Below are 16,606 nucleotides of genomic sequence, written 5' to 3'. Positions count from 1 at the left end.
GGATTAGGTAGTCAGGAAGGGGAGTGGGGGTGGGGGGACACTATTTTGGGCTGAGTGGTCAGAGAAAGCCTCCCTGACGGAAGACATTCGAGGAGATGCCTGAGGGAAGGGGAGGAGGGGGGCGTTTCAGGCAAAGGGAACAGCACGTACAAGGGCCCTGAAGTGGGAATCAGTTTGATGGGCTCAAGTGCCAGCAAGAAGGCATATAGGTGCAGTGTGGAGGCCAAGATGAGTTAGGAGAGGAAGGCAGGGAGCAGATTTTGAAGGACTTGCGATGCCAAACATTCCAGTATAAGAAGTCACTGAAGGTTTTGAGCAGCAAATTTACTTTTATTTCTGAAAATCGTTCTGATAAGAGGCTACAAGCTGGCAAAGCAGGAAGCAGAAGATCTATTAGGAGGCTTATTCCAGGAGCTGAGACAAGAAAGGATGATGGCCTGGACCGAGGCGAGAGCAGACGTTGACGTCAACACCGAGATCTGGGATATATCTCAAAGGCAGACTTGCTCAGGACTGTGTGATGAGGTGTGAGGCAAGACTGGGAATCAAAAGTGACTGCTAGGTTTTTGACCGGAGCACCAGAATGAATAGTCATACCCTGTACTGAGACTGGGGAGTTTAGGTGGGGAGCAGGCCAGGAGAGCGGAGCTGGAATAGAGTTCCATGTTGGCTATGTGAAGGTTGAGATGCTGACTAAACCTGAAGGTAGAGTAATTAAACAGGCAGTCAAACAGAAAACTCTGGAGCTTAGGGGCAGCGAGGGCTCGGGAGGTAAATTTTGGCTTATATGTTGATTGCATTGCCTCTAGTGAAGGAATAAAGATACATAAAATCAGCATGTCCCTTGGGAGATCTAAGAAGGTACATTGCAGCTCAACCAATCAGACAGTAAGCATCTGGAGGCCGGAAGTGGGGACACGCACAACTTTTGGTTACAGAGAATTTTGTTAATGAATAACTAAAATCACCTGGGCTAAGAGCACAGCCTCTGAAGTAAGACTGGTCAGGATCAAATCTCAGCTCCACCACTTATGAGCTATGGGGATTTACTATTCAAAATCGATACGCCTCATTTTTCATTTATAAACCTAATGTGCGCCAATGTAAATGACCTCTTATCTAGGCCAGTTCCTGTGCCAGACTCAGAGGCAAATAGTGGAGAACAAAATAAATCTGATCCTTGCCTCAAAGAGCTTACAGTCTAAGGGACTGAAATGAAAAAATAGAGCTTTCTCCCTGGGTTTAGTGAGGATTAGATGAAATGGTGTGTTTAAAAGCTTAGCTGTGCTGGCACTTAGTATGTGCTTCATAAATGTTAGTTTTGTGGGTGTAGTTACTTATTATTATGGATAAAACATAAGTAATAACTGGCCTTTGTGTTGAGAATTAGCAACAAATAGAAGTACTTTGAATTTAGTAAGACAATGAAAGTTTTAAATGAAAAAATATTCAGCTAAATCAATAATTAGAGGAATACAAATTGAAAAGTAAATGAAATACATCTTTGTCTCACCAGTGCTTCCTTTTGGGGGCATCCTCTGTGGAGAAGAAATAGTCACTTTCATCCACTGGTGGTTGGTATTTGCATTGGTACAATTTTTCTAGAGGGCAGTATAGGTGCTTATTTTTAAATATATAATTCATGTGTGTATGATTTGAAATATGCATTCTTTTTGATGGAGTAATTCCATTTCTAAGACAATTTCCTTAAAACTAATGAAAATACATCCTGAGGATAAATATGGGTGATCATATACCCCACATCCTGTAAGCTCCATGTGGGGAAAGACTATTTCTGATCTCTCCGTGATTGCATCTCCAGCATCTAGCACAGCAGCTGGTACAGAGTAGGCACTCAATAATATTTATTTAGTGAATGAATGAGTGAATGAACAAGTATGCAAAGGTTTATACACAAGGATGTTCGCTTCAGTGTTTTTATAATTGTCCTCCAAGGAAATCCTCAATGTCCACCTGAGGAAGATTGTTTAAAGCTGTCCATTCCACTTAGAATAGAAGCCACACTCTTTCCCATCATCTATAAAACTTGTATGATCTGACCTGAAGGCCATGCTCAGTTCTCATCTCCCACCCATTTCCCTCTCATGTACTCCAATCCTAACACAGTTTTCCTTGCTATTTCTTAAACAAGCCATGCATGATCTCACCTCAAAGCCTCTGAACTTGCTGTTTCTTCTGCCTGGACACTCTTCCCCTTGACATGCACACGGCTTTCCATGACAGCTCAGTATCAGCTGCTCAAGAAGCCTGGCCGCCCCATCTAAAACAGCAATCCCAACACCTTCACTCTGCCCCCTTATCTTGCTAGATTTTTTTTCTTTAATCCTAGAGCAATACCTGGTAAGACTCATTGAAACCGTTGAAAGACTTACATAATTTATAAAAAAAAATCAGCGTTTTCTATTCATAATATGGACATGCATAAAATGCCAGGGTAGCATCTTATCTCTGGTAGTGAGGCTGGTAACTTGTTTCTCAATGTAAACTCACCTGGGAATAGAGACGGGCCTACCACGTCTGAAAAAAAATGGCTAGGACCTACTGACGAGTGGTAATTGGCCTGCAGAAGCACTGAGTTCTGCATCTTTTTTTAGCTACAGACATGGGAAGATAAATGATAGAGCCTTCCTTTTTTTATCCTGAAAGATGGCTCTGTAGATAAACACACAGAGTCCCACATATAAATAACTCATATATTTTAAAATAAAATAAATGCATATTAACTAAATGCAGTAGAAACAATGAAAAATAATGAGGAAATTATTTGATAGGAAACAGGATATGATCAAGCCACCTTTGGTTTCATATTTTCCAGAGAAGCACCAGGAAGACCTCAAGCGGTGGGCTTCGTTTACGCTATTTACCTTTTTCTTCAATTAAGATGAGAGAAGTGATCTAAAATACGAATCCTGGCAATCCTTTTCCTCATAAATATTAAAATGCCAGCAATGTTGAAATAATTAAGGCTGAACTGAAACACAAATGGTTTTCGCGTTGCAGTCCCTCCACTTGCAAAATCCTGATGTTCCCTTTCCAGGTCGGATGAGCATCCTTGCAGAAACTGGGTTCAAATTACTACAGTAATAGCTGCAGTGTTAACAGAGAATCAAGTTCATACCCGACCATCAGTGGTCACCCTCTTAAAGATATGCCTGCTCCTGTAAGCCCTGAGCTTGCAAGTAATCATATAACTGATACTAAACACAAGTCTTCAAGGGGAGTAATTATATGGGTAAGCTTTTCTTTTTTTCCTGATAGCTTATACCTTAGAATTGAATGAAAATCCTGCTTGGGAGCTCCAGCCAAAACTTTCCACCGTGAAGGCTTTTTAAAAGAACTCAAAAGAGACCTTGAGTCATAGTCGCATTCCCCACCATGGACAAGCTCCTGCTGGGGTCAGAGGAGGAGACCTGCAGGGTCCCCACCTGCACTGCCCTCAGCTGTCAGAGGATGGACCCTAAGTAACGCTGCATGGTCAGTACCGCACAGGCTCCCACATACGCACACGCACACACAGGCAATTCTCGAAAGCCACCCGACGAACCTTTCTCTGCTCCTTTGAAGTAAAGACTATTTTAGGTTTTTGCAGAGAGGATCACAGCCTTCCCATGAGTATGAGAAAGTACTGGAACGCTTGGAAGACCAGAATGAGAGACTTCCAGACCCAAGCCCCGACTAAGGAACAGGAAAAGGATTGGGATTAATGGGAACTGGGGTGGTTCCGTTAATAATATATATTGCTTTCATTGTGATAATAAAACATTCCAGGAAGGAAGTTGCGAGGGAGAGAAAAGGAAAAGAGACTCTCTCTCCCCCTCTCTCTTCTGAAGGAAGCAGCAGCGTCTCCTTGCAGAACGACAACCCTGAGGATACAGCAGTTGTCTTCAAATCTGTGACCATAAAAAATCATTATCTCTGTGAAATACAGCAATTTGGGAGATAATCAAACGGTGACCAGGGGGCAGAGCTGCCAATCTGAAGGATTATGCTCCCGCACGCCCGCCTGCGCCTGACCTTCCTGGGAGCCAGCTGTCGGCGCGGCGAAGACGCCCCATCCACTCCGGGCACATTCATTAGGCTGCCGTCGGTGCAGGAGCCATTTGCATAACACCTCGGCTTTCTTAATTAGTACTTCATTTCTCCCTTGACTTATTTTGTGGCTAAGTTCACTGTCCCCCCTTCCCGATTCTCTCTTCCCTTGCTGAAATACACGAAGGGGTAGAGGAGGTGGGCCGGAAGGGTGAGAAGGAAAAACGAATAGGACTTGCAAATTAAGGCACTGGTAATTAGTCTATTAATATTTTCAAGTTTGAGGTTTCTTTGTGGAAAAACTAGGAAGAGAGGCTGCTTGCGGAGTAATTTATCTATCCTTGCAACTTCTAATTCCACTACAGACGCCAATAGGCTGTGGGAGGGATGGGCTGTCAAGTACATTTACCTCCCTCTCTGCCCCTTACTTAGAATACGCCCTATCAGGGGTTGATGAGTCTTTGGCTTTAGATTTTCAGAATTAACATTAATTCCATCAGAGGGAGGGATCACATCTATCCACTAATCAGTTGAACTGGTCTCAAATTCTCATGGGGAGATGGGGGAATCTTTTCCTGGCAGTTCCATACATTTCCAATTTCTTACTCCAACCTCCCTCTTGCTGGATTATTCTATACAAGCGAAATGAAAACTGGAGCAAATATATTCAAGATGTGATTATTACAGCTCTCCATTAAGGATAATTCAGATCCAAACAAAATCAAATTACACATTTCTTAAAGCTATGATTTATTTTACCTAATCTGAGGAGTAAGAAATGGCTCGATTTCCCCACCATCAGGTTATAGGCTATAGCCTGTGAGATTAGTGAATCCTGAATTCTGCTCATGAAGAGAAGGCAGGTCTGTTATGTGGGCCCAGGAGACATCTGACGGCTTCTAGAAGAAAATAGAAAGTGACCATAATTAAAAGCCATAATAAGTGATGCTTAACTTAGTCCTGAGATGTATGATTCACATCAATAGAAATCAAAAATTATGTTTCAAAAGTCTCACTTACTTCAACGTCTACTGCATTCCTTTCATTTCCTTAAATATTTTAACTCTATAAAGTAAATCATTCTATTTATACTACAATACTCACAGGAATTTTTTTCAACTAAATATCTAATAAACCTTGATCCTTATCGAAAGTATAATGTTGGGCAGAGTGGACTCGGAAGGTAATAGGAAAATATAAATCCTCATGAAGTTGCAATTTAGTTGAGGAGAAAAGACATGTGCATAAGCAGGAGAATAACTATTCTGTGGCAAAAAATAGGTTCCCATGATGAATGAAGGTGTCTTGTCCAGGGGCTTTGTACACTTGCTAGAGATGGGAGGTCATCTGTTGGTTGCTATTGTAATGTGACTCCCAGGGTCTTTAAGTAGAATATATTTATAACCACAGCCCATCTCTGCACATACATGTAGCAAAATATTTCCTTTCTGTGTCTCAGTTTCCACATCAACATACACATGAACCCAATCTACTACCACCAGTAGTTGTTAGAGGATTTTCCTGATACTTCTCAATACCACAAATAGATTAATTGGTGAACATCACACGATACAAATTACCCAAAATTTTATTCTTTATTTCCACGGTTGAGAAAGCTCCAAATGAAAAGCCACAACCTAAACACAAGAACCTTTAAGTACAGCTGCCTAAAGGAAAAAAGACTTTAAGGCAGACTTTTTAATTGTTTCTGACATTCCAAAGAAATAACAATAATAACCAACTACATTTCTACTGCATTTGTGCTAACGATGTTATTTTAAGTCATGACCACTTTGAAAATTCTTAACCTATTTACTATAGATATGGCTTAATTTTCCTCCTTCAGTGGGCTCTGTAACTAAGCCAAACATCAAGTCTACAGCTTCAATGCAAATAGTATCTTGACAATAAAGAGGGAGGCAGTGCTTTTTAAAAAAATCTCTTGTAACTCAAAACCTGCTAAATTTTGCTGTAGCTATTAAGCACTTACACACACATACATACAAATAGAAAGAAAGAAATAAAATAAAAAGAGACTTTGGACACTAATTCATGAAAGGAAACATTTTGATTCCAAGCCATTATTTTGGAGAATGCTGTATGCAGCCCAAAGAAACAATTTTGAAAGGAACTTACACGTTTCAAAAACCACTAGGACACGTTCAGAATTTCCTTTCCACACCATTTTTCTTAAAATGTAAAATTTATAAATTACAATTATGTGGACAATATATATTTTTCATAATATATGCATATACATTTGTATTTAGAATACACACACATACATGGAATGATATGCAAATGATAACTTTTTATGACTAACAGATTCTCTTTAATATGTAATCAGGCACACATGCATAATTTATAAGTAACATATACCTATTCACATTTCCAAATACATTTTCTTTTTATTATTTTTTATTCACTCTTTATTTTCAACTGAAATCAAATCTTTCTTTCACCAGGGACATTTTCCTCTCTCTTAAAAAAACGTGAATGCAGTCATTGAATTCCTACAATTAAAACTCTGTAAGAATTTCCTCTGAAAAGTTAAAAACATACAGGGCAAAGGAGAGGCCAAGAAGTTATGTTGGCAGCGATAAATATTACTCATGAGCAATAAGAGGGGCTAAGATAGTATGTGAAGCGATCATTTGAAATTTTAAGCTTTGAAATATTTGCCCATAATGTTATTTTAACATAGCTGGTTGCACTGAAGGGATGTGGGTCTCTGTCCCAAGTGATGCTTCTGTGAACATAAAGTGTCTGCAGGTGTTTGCCTCCAGGTAGGGCACTGAAAGACAATGCAAATGAGGACAATTTCCCCCGTAGCAGCAACTATAGAAATTAACAAGCAGAAACCTGGTAGACACTGGCATCGTTCTCTACAGCAAGATAAGTTCCGGGGCATTTTAGAACTTGCCCTCCATTAACTCCTGGATTACCCCATCCCTCATGTGTGCCACCAGGTCATAAGCATTGAAAGTGAATGTAAGAAATTCTCAATTATCCACTTATCTAATACACACTTTATATTTTATCCAGGGCGTATTTGATATCCTTACACTGGCTCCTGGCCACTGGCTACCAACAGCTGTGTGTTTGCTCCTGCAGCATACGCCTCTCTATCAACTGGCCAGCACTTTGGCAAATAATTTTAACACAAGCCTAAAGCAGGCAAACTCTGCCCCAACCCATAAAAGTCATATAATACATTTCTAGTTAAAAAAAAAATAATCTTTTTGTAGCAAATCTTATTTTAGACTATTGCTACACATACTAGTTCACTCTGACCATTTTGTCAGTACAGATAATTAAGACGTGAAAGAGAGAAAGAAAATAATTAACATAATGAGTCAGGCTTTTTTATTTGTGTTACTCACATAACTCTCTTGAAGTTTCCATGAGATAGGTATTAATGTACCCATTTCACAGATGAAGAAACGAAGACATACATGGATTGAAGAATTTCCTGACTATTACATGGCTAGAAAACAAAGGATTTGATGCCAGTACTTGATGCCAGATCTCTTTCACACTAACACGCTTGGTTTTTTCCACAATAAAACGTTGCCCTGGCCTTGTATGCATATGCAAAGTTTGCAAATGGTTTGGGTAATTGCAAAATGAAAGGCATCTACAAAAAGGAAACATTCACAGTGCAGTGGAACTCATCTAATGAAACAGCTCGCAGATGTATATACAGCAATACAAAGTACATAATAAAATCACTCAGATTTAACAACCACCTAGAATGAAGTGCCATGTTCACTTCTGGCAGACCTGCTAGTCAAGTCCAGGCGATGCAGAGAGAATCGAGGAGTTGCTCTCCTGAACATGTTTCTAGTATTCTGACCGCGCTTTTTCATACGTTTCCTCACAACATATGCCATCGCCAGTCATAAAATAGGAACTTGAAATCGACAGCACTGAGGCAGTGAAATGTCCTGCTCTGGGACTGCATAGCAACCAGATGTCCACAATGGGAAAGACAATTAAATACAGTACTTTCCCTCCAGGGCAGTATTGATCAAAGGAGTAACACATATACATGTTTCATCATTCAAATGCTAATGAATCTATAAACCTCATTATTTCTTACCTATCTTTGAGTTTCCACAGCAGTTTTTAGTGACATACCATATTTATGCCAATAATGTTTGCACTTTTTTATCTGAGCCCAAATTCAGACAGGAAAACATTAGTCAAGAAAAAACATTATATATGAATATCATCCCAGAGCCTGCATTATCTGCAGATTGAGAATGGATACAAACTTTTCGACTCTCTGCTGGAAGTGTAACTTGTGTCAAACAAGAATTATAACCAGGTAGAACAACAAAAAATATGAACCAAATAAGGTACCAGAAAACAGTTACTGTGTGAATTTCGCAATGCTCCAAAGATAGATACTATGCAGACGTTATGATGTGTTTTTCACACATATTGCACAGTTCTACTGACAAGGACCAGAGGGCTCAGCCAGGACAACTAACTAGCTGAGATATCCATGCAGAGACAAAATCCTCCTCTTTCTCTTTCTTCTTGGATAACGTTTTCTTTCTTTGTCACTCCTTTTAATGGACTTTACTGTTGTCATTGTCATTTGTTTTTAGAGAGGCAGTGTGATATGGTGGAAAGACCAGGGCATCTGAAATCAGAAAGGTCTGGGTTCAAATCTGTTCTGCTGCTTATCAGCGAGATGACTTGGAGCAAATGAATTAATGTCTGTGAGCCTCACCATTTTCACCTGTAAAATGAGGAAAATAATTATTATTGCTAGCTGTGTGACCTAATATAATTTACTCAATATTTCTGAGAGATTTGGGTTTCTTCTATGTAAAATGAAATTAACAACTGCTTTATAGGGTGTGCCAAGGAGTAAATGTAATCATAGCTACACGCACCTAGCTCAGTACGGAGGTCCCAGTAGGTTCTGAGTAAACTGATGATCAGTTAGTAATTTATGTCTGAGTAAATTGGCTGTCAGCTAGAAAAGTATGCTCATGACAGAATATTTGTAAACTAATCTCAATAGTCAGAGATAATTTTTGAATATTTTGGTGTGCTATTTTCCAGCCTTCTTTCTATGTATACACTTTTATATGTAGTTGAGATTATATTATCTATAGTTTCGTAGTTGCTGTGTTATCATATAATTAACATTTCCCTCATCAATTATAAATTCTTTATAATCCTTATTTCAATAGTAGCATAATATCATTTTGAGGGGTATAAAACAATTTCTTCAATTAACTTGTTTAATTTTCCTATTATAAATGTTATATCATTAGCCACATTTCTGACTATTTTTGTTTAGTTCTATTTTCTAAAACTGTTTATGTGTAGCCCTCTGCCAAGAGATACATTGAGTTGGGGAGTTTGGAGAAAGAAATAGAAAAAAGGGTCAATTTCCCCAGCAGCAATGAAAGAAAGTCAAAGAAAAACACGATATTGTTATGATAAAGTATAAAGAAGGAGAAAGGAACTAGAAAACCCACCATGGAAACTTCATTTTCAAAGCCCCTATAGGTTGACAAATTTATAATAAAAAAAGTGCTGACTAGAGAAAGACTAATGTCCCGCAGAGTTTCTACATATTAAGAAAAAACTCCTTAGGACAGATGTGTAAGCCATCACATCAGTAACTCAGATGCTGGAATTCTGTACATTCAAGGAGGCTATAGAGAATGTTAGATGTTTCTAACATTCTAGATCTGAACATCAGGCATGGCCCTGAAGTCTTCCAGAAGTGCAGGAGAGACATTTCATTGATGTCCCCACTTTCTTTTCCTTTTGTATAATTCTACCCTAAAACCACTAACAAGATTTTCTTACAGAACTAGTAGTTTAAAAATGCCAAATTGTATTTTTTCCAGTAGTGACATAAATTAGCTAGATTCCCCTATACAAATATCTACATTTGTTAAAATACAAAACAAAAAAGCATTGAAGATACATTTAGGAGAATGTGAATGACAATAGCCAACCACCATACTTATGTTCCCTTTGATAAAAGACGGCTCTTCTAAACACAAATTTGAACTACATAGTTCAAAAAGAAAACAAAGAAAAGGCAAAGTAAAAGAAAATAAGAAGTAGAGGCCAAGGAGCTTGGATCACAAGTTGTGAACCTTTTATTTAAATCATCCTCTGAGTAGAAATGCATTTCTACTAACTCAGATTTGGTGACCAGGGTTGGTCTAATGGACCATGTTCGGGGCTAGGCAATATACTGCATCCATTTTCTTGGATACTGTGGGAGGAAGGAGTTTGAAAGAACCTGTGTATTCGAAGGGAAATGCAATCTTTCTCATTCCTTCCCACTTAGTCCACAAAACATGCTTAGGAGAGCTTTTCCATGTTCAACAAGTTTGTTTTGCTGTTAGAAGAAACCAAGTAAATTTTCCTTCTCCTCCAGTCGTGCCCTCTCATACATCCCTCCTTACTGGCCCCAGGGTTTCGTCAAAACAAAATTACCATGGAGCCTGGGGTAGGACTCGATTTTTTATTCTATTGATCTTTATATCTGGTAGTTGCAGTTGTAGCAGTAAATTTCTATTTATTGGAAGTCCCCTGGGCTTGTGGCTTGATACCAGACACCTGGGGAGGGGAGTGGAGAGATACCTCCTACTGAGACCACATGCTCTCAGAGCTTCCGATCTGACACAGCCCATGTACAACAGGATGCCCAAAGGAAAGAGCAAAACAAAAGGAATGGAAATGTTTCATTTCTATCCATATCTGGAGAGATAGCTATAGCTTTGAAGATATGGTCACAATAGAGATGGTATACGTATTGTATCAGAAGTGACAGAGTATGACTGAATCAAATAGATCCATGTGAAAATTTGTTATAAAACTATTTTCTTTTCTATTTATAAACAGCTTACCCCTAGCTATCCAAAACCCTTGACTTACAGGATGTCACACAATCAGAAGTGATTACAAACGCTAGCTCAACTAGACAATTAGTCTGTACTTGGACCATATTTTTTAAAGCTCTAAGTTTCCCAGTTCTGGTTATCTTGACAACGGTGCCTTCAACTGTCAATTGCCTGACAATTGTTTCTGTCAATTCAGAAACTCACAATCCTGTTCTATGGCCAAATTTGAAACCCTCATTGACGTAGAAAAATTACCTTACATCTGAGAATATATTTGATCTAGTCTAAAACGAAGTCTACTTGCTTCATGCATTAAATTCCTCTAGAGTGAAACATCTACTGTATCTTTTGACAGAACATCCCTCTTTTGCCTACACACCTTTTGCCATTGTGTCATTTCAGCGTTTTTCACAATAACCCCCACTCATTACATCCTCTCTGTCCCTGTTTACTAATGTGACTATCATGAACTATTTTTGTTATAAATTATCTTCTAAAACTAAACTGGGGCAACCATTCTCATTTTCCACAAAAGACCTCAGGCTGGGCAAAGAGTACAGTCCCAGAAGTGAAATAACAGGGTTTTATTTTCTATGGTCTTCAGTCTAGTCAGCGGTTTTTATTGGCATTGAAATGACATTTGGGCAAGTTTATATTGCAAATTTTTAAAATATAACTGTTTAAAGGCTCACAATTAAATAGCTACTATTAACAACATCAATATAAATGAATATTGGACACACTAATACCACTAATTTCCACAATTCAGAGAAGAATAGGCATAGAAATTTTTTGTAAGGGAAAAAAAAGAAAACTTTCTCAGAACGTGTAGAATTGCAATGTAACAGCAAAAGAATTATTTAGATATATGTTCTGTTCAACTTTAGAGATAAGAATGAATGGAAAAGAAGGAGGAGCAGGGAGGAGAAAGCAGAGGGAGAGAGGAAGGGAAAGATAGGAAAGACTGAGCATATGAAGAAAGGTTTTGGGGCCAGCCCCGGGGCCGAGTGGTTAAGTTCTTGAGCTCTGCTGCGGTGGCCCAGGGTTTTGCTGGTTCAGATCCTGGGTGCAGACATGGCACTGCTCGTCAGGCCATGTTGAGGCGGCATCCCACATGCCACAACTAGAAGGACCCACAACTAAAATATACATCTATGTACTGGGGGGTTTGGGGAGAAAAAGCAGAAAAAAAATAAAAGCAAATAATTTTTTTAAAAAAAGAAAGATTTTGTTCTTTTCAAATATGAGTGACTTTTATGTGACACTTCTCAATGATAAATATCAAACTTAGTGGTCAATTTTCAGGACTAACACATTTTAAGAATATCTATAAATTAATAAATTTACATAGATTGTTCTTTTACGATTTTCTCTGTCTGGCCCCTCCATTAGGAGGGCTATTTCCTTTATGCATTCAGCATTCTGTTCTGCTGAGCCCTATGAGGAGACGGTCCAATCTCGAGTGTCTTTAGGAGGACCGGCTGACTCAATGGCCTTCATTTCAATAAGGCACTCATTCACTGGCCTTATCTTGTTACAGATTTACTTTGAGCACATTCTAAATGATTAAATCATTTTAAACTTACTGGTTTCTATGAAATAACATTATTTCTCTCTAAGAATTTGAAATCATCATTCATTTAAAAAGAAATGCTGATTATCAAGACAAACCAGAACAGAAGTTAAAAAGCAAACATTAAACAACCGTGGGCGTTCACCAATGATTTCCAGAATACAAATGATCACGTAAGATATAGTGTATTGTACTAAGCCACTTTTACCCAAATTTATCGTGTTCTTTTTAATAACTTTCATTGCCTTACTTCCACCATTTACTTTTAAAGGCAAATCTTATTTTGTGATTCTATGAAAGATCTTATATAGAACCGGGGGAAATTACTATACAAATGCCATTACCTAGAAGTTTGAAATCCTAAGACTACAAAAGGGTTAATTAATTACATTATCTGTAGCTTTACCCGGGCTACATTCTGCCTGGAAGGCATATGGATCCACTCAGCTGCTGAATTTGTAAGAGCTGTGTCCTTTTCAGGCAGAGGAAAAATCATCCACGTAACCCTCTTCCACTCCCACAGTAAGCACAAGATGTTTCTTTTTCAACTGATTATTGTGTTCTCGGTGAAATAATTAGAAGAACCAATATTAAATAAGTACCAAAATATTTCATACCATCCTAAAAATCTGAGTACTGCATAATATATTTCCATCAGTGCCTACTTACTAAGCTTCTATTATGTTCTAGACAAAGTGCTAGACACTGGGGTGGGCTGAGGAGATTCAAAGATGAACGAGACACGGTGCTTGCCTGCCAGGAACTCATATCAGAGCAAGTTCATAAGAGATTAAGCAAAAAAGAGCATTGCAAAAGCATTCCAAGATTTGATTTGCTGAGAAAGCGGCGGTGGTGTGTAAAGCACTCGCTTAGCTATTTACGCAGTCCAAATTAACTGCACAATTGTTCAGCTCGTTTTAGATTTTCTTTTCTCTTCTCTCTCTTCTTCTCCTAATATTCCTCCTTCTGTAGTTCCCTTATTTCTTTCATATTTTTTTCTCTGTTTTGCTTTGTTTTGCCAAAAAAACTGAGGTCTCTAAAAAAATGCACATAATATCATAGGAAAAATATGCCAAAAGGCAAAGGGAAATTGAGGATAGACAAGTAAATTGAAATGTGATAAAATTATACAACAAAGTGAACACTAGAAACTTATGTATAAGGAAGGATGGCAAATGGGCTCCGAGTTCCCTGGTGGCCAAAGACAAATGAGGCATAATTCAAAGTTTCCAAAATATTGGCAGCATTTCAGCTGCTGCTAAGAAGCAGAACAATTTCTCCCAGTGTTAAGTTGGAGAGAACATTCTTTTTGAGTCCACAAGAAGGGGACATTGTATGGAGTAACAGACAGCATTCTCTACAACATCCAACTACCTGGCAGAGTGCAGTTTTTTAGTATGAAATGCCAGATTTCGTTGGGGTAATATGGTTATAGAGGGATAGTAAAACTCTGAAACCTAAATCATATACATCATGAGATCTCTCTCTCCCACTCTGTATGCACATGTGTGTGTCTGTGTGTGTACACCCACTCAAATATATATGTAAAACTAACATTTTGAATGAGATAATATTGCACTGATTTAGAAAGTGTTCGCTAACTCCATAATTCTTTTCCTTTTTTCTTCTCCCCAACCCCCTCCAGCCATAGTTGTATATTCTAGTTGTAGGTCCTTCTAGTTCTGTTATGTGGGACGCCACCTCAGCATGGCTTGATGAGCGGTGCTAGGTCCACGCCAAGGATCCGAACCAGTGAAACCCTGGACTGCCAAAGGGGAGCCCATGAACTTAACCACTCAGCCGAGAGGTCAGTCCCTAACTCCATAATTCTTAAGAGGAAGAAGAAAAAGAGAATCAACAAAGAACAGCTTCTACTGTATGAGCAACTCTTACTCCAGCTCAGACTTCCCCCAAAATAATGAACATGTCTACGGAAACTGATATAAGTAACAGAGCCTTAGAAGAAGATAAACGCTAAAGCTGAAGACAAAGCTCAAGATAGACTCAAGAAGACAACTGAAGGCTTCAGTTGAAAATAAAATTAAAGCACACTATCAAAAAAAAAAAGGGAGTCTGGCCCAGTGGCACAGTGGTTAAATTCGTGTGCTCCGCTTCAGTGACACCTCTTGGGTGTGGATGTATGCACTGCTTATCAAGCCATGCTACGGTGGCATCCCACATAAAAAATAGAGGAAGATGGGCAAAGATGTTAACTCAGGGTCAATCCTTTTTTTTTTTTTTTTTGAGGAAGATTAGCCCTGAGCTAACATCTGTTGCCAATCCTCCTCTTTTTACTGAGGAAGACTGGCCCTGAGCTAACATCTGTGCCCACCTTCCTCTGTTTTATATGTGGGACACCTGCCACAGCATGGCTTGCCAAGCGGTACCATGTCCGCACCCAGGATCCGAACCGGCGAACCCCAGGCTGCCAAAGTGGAACATGCGCAGTTAACCACTGCGCCACAGGCCCAGCCCAACGAAGACTACTGCCTTTACTCTTCCTTCTCAAAAACAACTTGTTCAGAAAATTCTCATGGAAGAATAAGACACAAGATTATTTGAAGTTTAAGTATTTGCATTTAGTTTATTACTAATGTATTATAACTTGTGTAGAGTCTGAAAAACTGCTTCTACAGATGGAAAATTTTTCCCAAAAATACTCGTAACTTAATGATAAGATCAGTAATATTGTTTTTTAGGACTGCAATATTTCATTAAAAAGATCAAGTGTTATTTTATTTTCCATTTTCAAGATAAATGTTTTTATTTTGAATTTATTGTTACATAATGGTTTATTTTATTAGTTTTAGTAACTAATATTTTATCAAAATGATTATAGGTTTAGCATTCAAATTTTTACAAATTTCTGCTTTTACTTGACATTCTATAATAGGTTTATACATTTTAAAATTTTGATTTGCCTTGAGAATTTAGCATCACTGATTCTTTTATGAATCTCTAATATTTTAAAAATATCATACCATGATTATTACAAATATTTCTGTATTATACTATAAATATTACAATGTTGTTCTTGTCCTTTTGTCCCAGTGTTGCAATCAGCACACACACTGAGATCTGTTCAGTTGCTCCCATTATCAGCTCTAACTCTGTCTCAACCAAATACGTCAATTTCACCAACCATCTGAGCAAAGATTAGAAACTGCCCAAACTATGACAAAAACAAAACACACAACTTTATCTTGTGAATTTACTACAACCTGTTCTGCTCGCTGGTCCACCCAGGATGGAACGAATGCCTATTATGTGATTATGTGACATGGTCAAAGACTCAGAGTTCCATGAGCATTTAGCTCAGATAGAAAGATAAAAATTTAATGATGTCAAGACTTTTGTTGCAGAACATGGAATTCAACTTAAAAAAAAAAAACTCACTAAATTGTATTCTTTGTTCCCTTGCAAATTTACGTTTGATCTTAGGCAAGTGACCACAATTTTTTGTGTCTTAATTTTCTCATTTTGCATATGGATCCATTGAAATAACCTTTTGTGATGCCCTGTAGAATAACACATTCATGATGAGTGACTATGAAATGTAAATTCCTTGTTTCCAGGAAGCCATATCTTTTTAAATCTCCATTTGTTTCTGGTAGCACAGTAAGAGGATCTAGTCCCTGGTTCGGACGAATTAGGTTAAAGTAACATAGGCTAAGTAGCTGGTTACACAGTGCTAAAACACCTAGATTTGGTCAAAATTGGTCATTTTCCAGATCTTTGGTCTGTGTGAGACGCAGTAACTAGCTGCACTGCATATTTGATTGCACTGATGAGACCTTTGGTTATCATGAAATTGCAGCCCATACATCATAGCAAGGATTCAGGCATTCTGCACACAGCCGGGTACCCAAATCCTGCACAAACTATCATTGCAAAACTGAAAAACTCAGCCAGTTTGGTGGAAAGTTCTGTCAACCAGCTTGATGCCTTATAGATAACACAATTTGCCAAAGGACTGAATTTTTTCTCTATGTTTCAGGCATCTATTTTGGCTCCAAACAAGGAGTCCGAGAGAAAGGAGGCTTGGCGAGACACGTGCTTTGAGCCTAAGCCAATAAATAAATCTGAGCGAACGCAT

At 38.4% G+C, this 16,606-nt stretch overlaps 1 long non-coding RNA gene across 1 annotated transcript in view; it reads right to left on the bottom strand.

Annotated features, from left to right (window-relative positions):
- LOC139077357 (uncharacterized) overlaps nt 1-16,606 on the bottom strand; it is a 102,053-nt gene that overhangs the window by 14,306 nt on the left and 71,141 nt on the right. The window contains exon 2 of the long non-coding RNA XR_011529802.1: nt 4,810-4,949. This is a non-coding gene — a long non-coding RNA (uncharacterized lncRNA). The remainder of the gene's footprint in view (nt 1-4,809; nt 4,950-16,606) is intronic.

This window comes from Equus przewalskii, chromosome 19, assembly GCF_037783145.1.
Source record: "Equus przewalskii isolate Varuska chromosome 19, EquPr2, whole genome shotgun sequence".
In the NCBI taxonomy this organism is placed as follows: Eukaryota; Metazoa; Chordata; class Mammalia; order Perissodactyla; family Equidae; genus Equus; species Equus przewalskii.
Note: the sequence above shows the minus strand (reverse complement) of the source record. Positions and strands in the feature narration are given on the sequence as shown.